Raw genomic sequence first — 12,815 nt, 5'->3', positions numbered from 1 at the left:
CAACATGGCCGGCCATCGCAGCTCCTCCTCTCGCTCTCGTATCCCTAAGCCCGGTGATTGGGAGAAGTGTTCCATCCCGCATAGCCAATTAGTAGAGTTACAGACCCACGGATTTCTCCCTCCAGCGTATATGGTCCCTGTTCGAGCCGGGCTCGCCACCTATAATGGCAGGGAGCAAGCAGAGAGCTTCCCCAATCCCTCCAAGGGGGAGCGGGTATGCCTTGTCCCTTATTTACTAAGGGGGCTTGGATTTCCAATCCATCCGTTCCTCCGCGGGCTCCTGGAGTTTTATGGCCTCCAGTTGCATAATTTCACCCCCGCTTCCATATTACACATCGCTGGTTATGTTGCCCTTTGTGAGCTGTTTTTGGGCTGTGAAGCTCATTTCGAGCTGTGGAATAGGCTATTCTGCCTTGTGCCCCGTACACAGAAGGGGTCAATATATCAAGTGGGCGGAGCCGAAATATGGCACATCGCCGGGACCGGATACCTGTCCGGTACCCCGAAGAAGACGTCCGAAGACTGGCCTTCGGAGTAGTTTTACATGGAGGATGTCCCCCTTCTAGATCCTATTCGAATGGGTCTTCCCGAGTTCGACAATGCCCCTTTGAAGAAACGCCGAAGCTGGCGCCCACGGAGCCCTCAGGAGGAAGATAACGGAGAAGTCCTTTACCTGATGGGCCGAATAAAAGTGCTGGCTCAATCAGGACTGACAATAATCGAGGTTATGTCAATATGTATAATGCGGGGGGTGCAGCCACTTCAATATCGAGGGCACCCCATGTGGCACTTTAACGGGGAAGATGATGCCACCCGCTGCGGGCGTAAGGGACCGGACTCAGTTGCTGCTCTAGCAAAAATTATGTCCGATTTGTACAAGGGAGAGGAAGAGGAGTTCATCCGTATTAAGCCACGGGATGGATTCTCCATGTACAACCCTCCAAGCTGGGTGAGCTGTCACTTTTTACTCCCAACCTTCCCACATTCTTCGTCATAAATACTCACCTTGCCGTTTCATGGCAGGAACTGCGAAAAGCTGTAAGGGAGGTCAACAGCCCACCTCCACAACCGGAGGACCCTGACCGGTCCCTCGACCCCGGACTCGAAGAGGATCCGGACATATTTGTGGAGTTGATCGACAGGACATTCTATCAATTGAGCTGCGATGATGCCATGGTGGCCATCATAGGCGACTATCCTGGGCTACTCCCTACATCGCATGTAAGAAAAACCGGAGTCCCAACTTCCGAGAAGGATCCCTTTTATGCACTTCACCTACCGTACACATATGGTGTCTTACAGGGAAGGCCCTCGGGACGCCATGCCGAACCCGCAGTGACTCGCCAACAAGGGACACCGAAGCCGGGTAGGCTAAAAAGGAAGGCGGTCAGGACCGAGACGCCGGCACAGAGGTATGATACAGAACCTCGCTCTGTGGTTGTCGTCTTTCTTAAAATATAATGACGTCCATGTTTCCTAGTAGGAAAAACGCTCGCCGGACTATATCCGAAGAGGTTGCCGATCACACCTCCACCAGTCGGGCTCCAGGGCCGGACATAGAGGCAAAAGCTAACACGGGGCGAACATCGGATGCTCCTCCTACAGAGGATGCGGATAGACTATCCGCTACAAATTCCGAAGTTGAGAGTGCCATGAATCACAGGCGTCGCCGGGCCGTACTCCGTGACGCTTGTTTCTCCCAAGAGGCGTTCGATGCCTTCAACTAAGGAGACGCGTACATCCGTGCTGCTCAAAACGGTCTTGCCAGAGCCATGAACCAGTATGTAAAGGATATACGGGTAAGAAAATCTGACGATTATATATATCAGTAGCCCCTGAGACTTGAAACAGTTGACACAACTGATTTAAGGATCATTATTTGTGCAGGTTCTTATAGAGAAGAATACCCAATTGTCTCAAGAGCTGGAAGAGTGCAAAGCCCAGCTACGGGCCGCGGTTGCCGCGTTGAAGGAGTCCGAGAAGGCCCCCTCTGGTAACACTTGTTTCCATTGCAAAGAATGACATGTACCATATAGTATGCGACATGCATGCAAATCTAACAATAGATGTTGCGGATGACTCCGGAGTGAATCCGGAGGCCGTGCCGGGGAATGCGCAACGTGCTAATCGACAGCTAAATGCTGCCGAGCGCGTGCTTACGCGGGTCAGGCAGGAGAAAAATGATCTCCAGGACGCCAATATCCAGCTGGGCGTGGAACTGAAAGATGTCCGAGCCGAGCTTGCGGACTCCGTGAAGAAGAATAAGCGGCTTCGACGCGGCATTTTCAGTAAGTGTTTGAATGAACTTTTGAAAGAGTTCGGCGAAGAAACCGGCTAATAGAGTTATGTCTGCAGGTATGCTGACGGGTCGTCCCGCGGAGGAGATGCCCGGGTCTACGGGTGATCTTCTACCAGAGCTCTCACAACTGCACAAACAAGTTCGGCAGGTGATGCAGGGTATTGCCCAAGCCTTGTGGCCATCCGCCTCCCCGCCAGGAGGCATGGGGGAGCTTATAGAGAAGCTCAAGGGAGCGCAGCGGCGCTTCCGATTATGGAAGATAGTAGCCTGCCGACATGGTGCAAGGGAAGCCTAGGCCATGGTGAAGACGCGATATACCAAAGCTGACCCAAACCACATGGTAGAGGTCGGACCTGTGGGGCCCGATGGGAAAGAGATCCCCGTCAGTTTGGTGTATGACCAAGTAGAATTAGCCGCAAAGTATTTCCAACAGGATTGTAGGCTAGACAACCTGTTGGATGGTATAGAAGAAGAATTTAGTCAGTCTTAGTGACTGTGTACTTTAAGTGACATATATAATGTCCCTAGCCAGATTGTAAATCATGTGTCATGGCGGACCTTTTCGCTTCGACCTCTGGACCCGATAGTCCGGAGTGTATCCGAATACCCGCTCGGTTATGTAAAAACCGGGGTATGCGTGGAAACCAGGCGTAGGGGTCATAAGTGCTTGAACAGAAAAGCACCCAACTAGCTATGTTATATTACATGGATAGTAAGAAACATCTTCCAGGGAGAATAGTTCTGTTAAGGGTTCCTTTCCCTGGGTACGCATGCCCTAATGTGCATGTCCGAACTGCGAAAAGAGACACAGGCTATAAACATCTGGGGGCATGTATCAAAATAAATAGAAGTCATCTTTTGTTCATCGACCGAATATTCCCTTAAGAACGCTAGCTTTCGGCTTCACCTAGTCTAAGGTACACATCCGGCTGACCCGGCAGTAACAATCGCAGAGGTGCTCCCCTTATGCCCTAGCCGAATTAACGGAAACGTAGGGCATAAATACAAGAGCCAAGAAACCCAACTTGGCCAAAACTTAAGTCATATCGATGCATATAATGGCGAAAAAAGGTACATGTGGAAGAATAACACATGTGTGGGGCATAAAGCCCAGAAAAATAGTTATATTAAGCTTCTGTATAAGAAGCCCCCAGGTATAATGAGCACAGTTAGCGCGTCAAGATTGTGTAGTCAAGACACAAGTTAGCCTTTTAAGGCCTTGAGGAGAAGAAAAAATAAGAGAGAAAGAGAGAAAATACATATAACGAATATGCAAAAAATTGACGGGGGTAAGGAGACGAACATAGAGTCCGGCACTAGGCGTAGAATCTTCGGAGTCTGGCTGTGTTCCATGGGTTTGGCTTGAGTCGATTGTCCGATGCATCCTGCAGACGGTACGCTCCACCAGTCAGAACCTGGTCAATAATGAAGGGACCTTCCCATTGAGCTTGTTCTTTTTCTTCTTCGGCAGGCGTAGAACTAGTTCGCCAACGTTATAGGTTTTGGCCCGTACTTCTCTGATTTGATACCTTCGAGCCTGTTGCTGATAGAATGCGGAACGGGCTTTTGCCACACCGCGCTCCTCCTCCGGGTGTCCAAAATGTCCTGCCGATCGAGCTCGGCCTCTTTTTCTTCGTAAATGCGCACTCGAGGTGAGTCATGAATTATGTCGCAAGGTAGAACCGCCTCTGCGCCGTACACCATAAAAACGGCGTGTATCCGGTAGTGCGATTCGGCGTGGTCTGCAGCCCCCATAGTACGAAGTCGAGCTCCTCTACCCAGTGCGTGTTTGATTCCTTTAAGGACCGCACTAATCTAGGTTTGATGCCGCTCATGATAAGACCATTTGCTCGCTCGACTTGACCGTTAGTTTGTGGGTGATAGAGAGAAGCATAATCGAGCTTGATGCCCATGTTGCTGCACCAAAGTTTTACCTCGTCGGCTGTAAAGTTCGTGCCGTTGTCAGTGATGATGCTGTGGGGGATGCCATAACGGTGTACAACCCCATATATGAAGTCTATTGATGTCTACTACACAACCTTCTTCTTGTAGACGTTGCTGGTCCTCCAAGTGTAGAGGTTTGTAGGACAGTAGCAAATTTCCCTCAAGTGGATGACCTAAGGTTTATCAATCCGTAGGAGGTGTAGGATGAAGATGGTCTCTCTCAAGCAGCCTTGCAACCAAATAACAAAGAGTCTCTTGTGTCCCCAACACACCCAATACAATGGTAAATTGTATAGGTGCACTAGTTCAGCGAAGAGATGGTGATACAAGTGGTATATGGATAGTAGATAAAGTTTTTGTAATCTGAAAATATAAAAACAGCAAGGTAACTAATGATAAAAGTGAGCACAAACGGTATTGCAATGCGTTGAAACAAGGCCTAGGGTTCATACTTTCGCTAGTGCAAGTTCCCTCAACAATAATAACATAATTGGGTCATATAACTATCCCTCAACATGCAACAAAGAGTCACTCCAGAGTCACTAATAGCGGAGAACAAACGAAGAGATTATGGTCGGTTACGAAACCACCTCAAAGTTATTCTTTCCAATCAATCTGTTGGGCTATTCCTATAAGTGTCACAAACAGCCCTAGAGTTCATACTAGAATAACACCTTAAAACACAAATCAACCAAAACCCTAATGTCACCTAGATACTCCAATGTCACCTCAAGTATCTGTGGGTATGATTATACGATATGCATCACACAATCTCAGATTCATCTATTCAACCAACACATAGAATCTCAAAGAGTGCCCCAAAGTTTCTACCGGAGAGTCAAGACGAAAATGTGTGCCAACCCCTATGCATAGGTTCATAGGCGGAACCCGCAAATTGATCACCAAAACATACATCAAGTGGATCAATAGAATACCCCATTGTCACCATGGGTATCCCACGCAAGACATACATCAAGTGTTCTCAAATCCTTAAAGACTCAATCTGATAAGATAACTTCAAAGGGAAAACTCAATCCATTACAAGAGAGTAGAGGGGGAGAAACATCATAAGATCCAACTATAATAGCAAAGCTCGCGATACATCAAGATCGTACCACCTCAAGAACATGAGAGAGAGAGAGAGATCAAACACATAGCTACTGGTAGATACCCTCAGCCCCGAGGGAGAACTACTCCCTCCTCGTCATGGAGAGCACCGAGATGATGAAGATGGCCACCGGAGAGGGATACCCCCCTCCGGCAGGGTGCCAGAACGGGTCTAGATTGGTTTTCGGTGGCTACGGAGGCTTCTGGCGGCGGAACTCCCGATCTATTGTGCTCCTCGATATATATAGGCGGAAGAAATACATCAGGGGAGCCACGAGGGGCCCACGAGGGTGGAGGGCGTGCCCCCTGCCTCGTGGCTTCCTCGTTGATCCCCTGACGTGCACTCCAAGTCTCCTGTATTGCTTTCTTTCCAAAACTAACTTTTTCGAAGGTTTCATTCCGTTTGGACTCCGTTTGATATTCCTTTTTTTCAAAACCCTAAAACAAGGAGAAAACAGAAACTGGCATTGGGCTCTAGGTTAATAGGTTAGTCCCAAAAATCATATAAAATAGCATATAAATGCATATAAAACATCCAAGGTTGATAATATAATAGCATGGAACAATCAAAAATTATAGATATGTTGGAGACGTATCAGCATCCCCAAGCTTAATTCCTGCTCGTCCTCGAGTAGGTAAATGATAAAAACAGAATTTTTGATGTGGAATGCTACCTAACATATTTCTCTAAGTAATTATCTTCATTTTGGTATGAATGTTCAGATCCATAAGATTCAAGACAAAAGTTTAATATTGACATAAAAATAATAATACTTCAAGCTTACTAACTAAGCAATCATGTCTTCTCAAAATAACATGGCCAAAGGAAGTTCATCCCTACAAAATCATATAGTTTGGTCATGCTCCATTTTCGTCACACAAGAATGCTCTAGCATGCACAACCCCGATGACAAGCCAAGCAATTGTTTCATACTTTAGTAATCTCAAACTTTTTTTTCAATTTTCACGCAATACATGAGCGTGAGCCATGGATATAGCACTATGGGTGGAATAGAGTATAATGATGGGGGTTATGTGGAGAAGACAAAAAGGAGAAAGTCTCACATCAACGAGGCTAATCAACAGGCTAGGGAGATGCCCATGAATTGATGTCAATGCAAGGAGTAGGGTTTTCCATGCAACGGATGCACTAGAGCTATAAATATATGAAAGCTCAACAATAGAAACTAAGTGGGTGTGCATCCAACTTGCTTGCTTACTAAAACCTAGGGCACTTGAGGAGGCCCATTGTTGGAATATACAAGCCAAGTTCTATAATGAAAATTTCCCACTAGTATATGAAAGTGACAAAACAAGAGACTCTCTATCATGAAGATCATGGTGCTACTTTGAAGCACAAGTGTGGAAAAAGGATAGTAGCATTGTCCCTTTTATTTTTATTAATTTTTATTTTTTAGTTGGCCTTTCCTTTTTTAGTTGGCCTTTATTTATTTGGCCTTTTGGACAATGCTCTATTAATGATGATCATCACACTTCTATTTATTTACAACTCAAAGATTACAGCTCGATACTAGAACAAAGTATGACTCTATATGAATGCCTCCGGCGGTGTACCGGGATGGGCAATGAATCAAGAGTGACATGTATGATAAATTATGCATGGTGGATTTGCCACAAATACGATGTCAACTACATGATCATGCAAAGCAATATGACAATGATGATGCGTGTCATAATAAACGGAACGGTGGAAAGTTGCATGGCAACATATCTCAGAATGGCTATGGAAATGCCATAATAGGTAGGTATGGTGGCTGTTTTGAGGAAGATATCAGGAGGTGTATGTGTGATAGAGCGTATCATATCACGGGGTTTGGATGCACCGGCGAAGTTTGCACCAACTCTCAAGATGAGAAAGGGCAATGCACGGTACCGAAGAGGCTAGCAATGATGGAAGGGTGAGAGTGCATATAATCCATGGACTCAACATTAGTCATAAAGAACTCACATACTTATTGCAAAAATCTACAAGTCATCAAAAACCAAGTATTACTCGCATGCTCCTAGGGGGGATAGATTGGTAGGAAAATACCATCGCTCGTCCCCGACCGCCACTCATAAGGAAGACAATCAAATAACACCTCATGTTTCAAATTTGTTACACAACGTTTACCATACGTGCATGCTACGGGACTTGCAAACTTCAACACAAGTATTTCTCAAATTCACAACTACTCAACTAGTACAACTTTAATATCACTATCTCCATATCTCAAAACAATCATCAAGTATCAAACTTCTCTTAGTATTCAATGCACTTATATGAAAGTTTTTATTATGCCTAAAAAGAAAATTGTCATGTTGTTCTAAAGACTATCAAAATAATATAAGTGAAGCATGAGAGTTCATCTATTTCTACAAAATAAAACCACCAACATGCTCTAAAAAGATATAAGTGAAGCACTAGAGCAACAACAAACTACTCCGAAAGATATAAGTGAAGCTCAATGAGTAGTCGAATAATTTTGCAATTATGTGAAGACTCTCTAACATTTAAGAATTTCAGATCATGGTGTTTTATTCAAACAGAAATCAAAGCTAAATAAAATAAAATGATGCTCCAAGCAAAACACATATCATGCGGCGAATAAAAATATAGCTCCAAGTAAAGTTACCGATGAACGAAGACGAAAGAGGGGATGCCTTCCGGGGCATCCCCAAGCTTAGGCTTTTGGTTGTCCTTGAATATTACCTTGGGGTGCCTTGGGCATCCCCAAGCTTAGGCTCTTGCCACTCCTTATTCCATAGTCCATCAAATCTTTACCCAAAACTTGAAAACTTCACAACACAAAACTTAATAGAAAACTCGTAAGCTCCGTTAGTATAAGAAAGCAAATCACCATCATAAGGTACTGTAATTAACTCATTCTAAATTCATATTGGTGTAATATATACTGTATTCCAACTTCTCCGTGGTTCATACCCTTCGATACTACTCATAGATTCATCAAAATAAGCAAACAACACATAGAAAACAGAATCTGTCAAAAACAGAACAGCCTGTAGTAATCTGTATCAAACGTATACTTCTGGAACTCATAAAATTATAAAATAAATTGGTAGACCTGAGTAATTTGTATATTAATCATCTTAAAAAATAATTAAATCAATAGCACTCTCCAATAAAAACTGGCAGCAATTCTCGTGAGCGCTAAAGTTTCTGTTTTTTTACAGCAAGATCAAAAAGACTTTCCCCAAGTCTTCCCAACGGTTCTACTTGGCACAAACACTAACTAAAAGCATAAAACACATATAAACAGAGGCTAGATGAATTATTTATTACTAAACAGTATCAAAAAGCAAGGAACAAAAATAAAATTGGGTTGCCTCCCAACAAGCGCTATCGTTTAACGCCCCTAGTGTAACGCCCCGAGTCCGATGTGCCAGGTGTCCTCCAGTTATTCACTGTTGTTGCCTTGTCTTTTGCTTGCGTGTTGCATCTTGTAATGTGATCATCCGCATTGCATCATCATGTTTTCGAAACTTGCATCCGTCTCGGTCTCCTCGTTCCGTCCGTTGTCCGTCCTGAGCCCAGACACACTTACACGCGCCCGCGGCATGTCCGAAATATTATTTTATAAGTGGCTGGAAAATGTTCTCGGAATGGGATGAAAGTTGGCGTGCGGTGTTGTTTTGTTGTTGGTAGACCGCCTGCCAAGCTTCATCGCGTTCGGAGTCCGTTTGACGCCCCAACGGATAACTATAGCGGCAGTATAGCCGGTCTTTTCGTCGGATGTTTTCGGTCTCCGAAAACAGTCGCCGGGCCTCTCTCTCTTCTCTTCTCTCAGCTCGAGCCCTTCTGCACAGCCCACAAGTTCCAACCGACCCCTCGTGCACGCGTCCGAAAATTGTCCCGGACCCGACCCGAGCAGTCGTCACCGTTGGATCCGGATCATCCCCAGACATCTACAAAACGTCTCCGTTTTCTTCATTGGGCTCCCTAGCCTATTTATCCGATACCGTCCGATTTTGTCGGAGGATCCAAACCTAATCTTTTTGTCCCTATATATAGACCAACCCCTACCCAAATCGGATCAAACCCTAAAATCTAGGAGAGGTGTCCCGTCGCCCCCCGCCACTTCCAATCCTCTCGGGATCCCCTCACTCAATCTCCCTCGATCCCATCGCCCAGCCAACCAGAGCCGCACCCACACCCAGATCCAATCCATCCATGCAGCCCCGCGCCCGAGCTCTTCTCCCTCCCGATGAGTCTTCCTCCTTGCTTCGCTCAAGTCCAAAGGAGAGGAGCTCCTTCTCTGCCCCAGCGAGCCTCGACGCCGAGCACCAGCAGGAATTGCTTGCCGTGGACCCTCCTTGTTCCTCTCTCTCCCTCTGTCTTTCTTTTTCTCTCTCTGGTTCTCCCCTCACCTCGTCTCTCTCTTTGCTCTTCACAGGAGCACACCGGCGCCATGGAAGTCTCCGCCGGCCTACGCGTTCCCGCCGTGCCCCTGCTGCGCTGCCTCCATTCCCACGCCGTTCTCGCCGTGCCCCTGCTGCGCCGTCGTGCGTCTGCCGTCCGCGTCGGTGACTGCAGCACCTAGCCATGGCGCCCATGGAGCCCTCCTGCCGCCGCCTCTCGGCCTCGCTCATGCCCAGCAGCCAACCAAATGAGCGTCGCCCCCTTCTTCTCCTTCCCCTTTTCCTCCCTGCGTTACCCCTCTCTCATCTCTCTCTGTTCTCTTTTTCTCTGTCGACAAGAGACTGCGCCATGGCCTCGCTGAGCGCCACCGCGCCCAAGCTCCTCTGTCCGCGCTGCCGTTTGCCCGGATCCGGCGCCAGCGGACCGGATCCACCCGTCTGCGTGTTCCCGGCGCTGCCGGAGCCCCAAGTGGTCCTCGTCTCCGCCCTTCTCCCTCCGCCTTGCCCGCTCGCCGGAGTTCATCTGCTACTCTGCATCGTGTCCGCTGCGCCCCTGTCGTCCTGCTCTGCTTCGCCTCTGCTCGAGTAGGACGCCCCCGCCCCGCGTCTCTTCTGTACACGCACGAGCGCACGAGCGCGTTGGCCGCGCTGGGTCTGCCTCGACCCGATCCAGCAAGCGGGCCGGCCTGCCCGGCCTCCTCCCTACCAACTGGGCCTCAGCCCACTAGCGCGAGGCCACCCCCGGCGCCCACTGTCCTTTGCAGCCCGGTAGGCCAGATTCGGCCCGGGACATATTTTTTCCGCAGAACGTTTTTTTCTATTAATCCTGAAACTGCATGTTTACAGTTCAGACCCTTAACTTCATGCATTTTATAACTCATCATCTATGCACCGGATTAAAATGATTTATATATGAAAGTTGCTTAGAATTTTGTGTAGTTTCATAATATGTCATTTCCATCCATGTTTAAAATGTCTAAAATGATGTTCGTTTAAATTTGCTCCTATGCCATGTTAAAATGCTTTAATTCATAACTAATTAACCGTAGCTCGGATTTTAATAAACTTTATATGTAAATGGGGTAGAATTTTGCCTAGTTTAACATGGTGGCATCATCTTACATGTTTAATAACTATAAAATATGGTTTAGGGCAGAACAGGACCAAACCTAATATATGCACATGGGGATTTAACGGAATTGTTGTTCATTGTTTCCGGCCTCATTTAAACTTGACTAGATAGGTAGTTTTACTTTGCTTCACCCTCTTGCCATGCTTAACAACATTTAATATTGTTCTGTACATAAACGAGATCGAACTAAATAACTTGTCGTGGTGTTCCGTCAATATGCAACCCGTTGCATATTGAGCTCCACTTAATTTGTAGTATTGTTTGTTGCACTTTGTCATGCCATGCCTTATTAAACCGGACATGCATCATACTTGTTGTGCATCATGCCATGTTGTTGTGGTGGTTGTTTACTATGTTGCTTGCTTTATTTCCGGTGTACTTCGTCTCGGTAATCCGGTAACGTCGTGTTGTGAGGATTCGTTCGACAACATCCGTTTGTCTTCTTCATGGACTCGTTCTTCTTCCACGCGGGATCTCAGGAAAGATGACCATACCCTCGAAATCACTTCTATCTTTGCTTGCTTAGATGCTCGCTCTTTTGCTATGCCTATGCTGCGATACCTACCACTTGTTTTTCATGCCTCCTATATTGTTGAACCAAGCCTCTAACCCACCTTGTCCTAGCAAACCGTTGTTTGGCTATGTTACCGCTTTGCTCAGCCCCTCTTATAGCGTTGTTAGTTGCAGGTGAAGATTGAAGTTTGTTCCTTGTTGGAACATGGAGATACCATTCCTTTTGGAACATGTTGACTTGTTGGGATATCACAATATATCTTATTTAATTAATGCATCTATATACTTGGTAAAGGGTGGAAGGCTCGATCTTATGCCTAGTGTTTTGTTCCACTCTTGCCGCCCTAGTTTCCGTCATATCGGTGTTATGTTCCCGGATTTTGCGTTCCTCACGCGGTTGGGCTATTATGGGAACCCCTTGACAGTTCGCCCTAAGTAAAGCTCTTCCAGCAATGCCCAACATTGGTTTTACCATTCGCCACCTAGCCTCTTTTTCCCTTGGGTTTCACGGACTCAAGGGTCATCTTTATTTTAACCCCCCCGGGCCAGTGCTCCTCTGAGTGTTGGTCCGAACTGAGTTGCCTGCGGGGCCACCTCGGGGAAACTTGAGGGTTGGTTTTACTCGTAGCTAGTCTCATCTGAGTGTGCCCTGAGAACGAGATATGTGCAGCTCCTATCGGGATTTGTCGGCACATTCGGGCGGTGTTGCTGGTTTAGTTTTACCCTGTCGAAATGTCTTGTTGTACCGGGATACCGAGTCTGATCGGACTGTCTCGGGAGGAGGTCTATTCCTTCGTTGACCGTGAGAGCTTGTGGTGGGCTAAGTTGGGACACCCCTGCAGGGATTTGAACTTTCGAAAGCCGTGCCCGCGGTTATGGGCAGATGGGAATTTGTTAATGTCCGGTTGTAGAAAACCTGAACTTGACCTTAATTAAAATGAATCAACCGCGTGTGTAACCATGATGGTCTCTTTCCGGCGGGGTCCGGGAAGTGAACACGGTTGTTGGAGTTATGCTTGACGTAGCTTGTTATAGGATCACTTCTTGATCATACTTTCTCGACCGTGCTTTGCCTTCTCTTCTCGCTCTCTTTTGCGTATATGTTAGCCACCATATATGCTAGTCGATTGCTGCAGCTCCACCTCTTACCTTTACCTTACCCATAAGCTTAAATAGTCTTGATCGCGAGGGTGCGAGATTGCTGAGTCCCCATGGCTCACAGATACTTCCAAAACCAGTTTGCAGGTGCCGATGTTACCGAGCAGGTGACGCAACCAAGCTCAGGAGGAGCTCGATGAAGATCTTGTCCTTTGTGTTGTTTCGTTCTAGTTGATCAGTAGTGGAGCCCAGTTGGGGTCGATCGGGGACCTTTGTCGCATTTGGGGTTCTTCTTTTATTTTGGTTTCGTAGTCGGACCTTGATTGTATTTGGATGATGTAA

The sequence above is a fragment of the Triticum urartu genome, chromosome 1A, assembly GCF_056163025.1.
Source record: "Triticum urartu cultivar PI428250 chromosome 1A, HENAU_Tu73, whole genome shotgun sequence".
NCBI classification, from domain to species: Eukaryota; Viridiplantae; Streptophyta; class Magnoliopsida; order Poales; family Poaceae; genus Triticum; species Triticum urartu.
The sequence above is the reverse complement of the archived record's forward strand: the minus strand, read 5'-3'. Positions refer to the sequence as shown.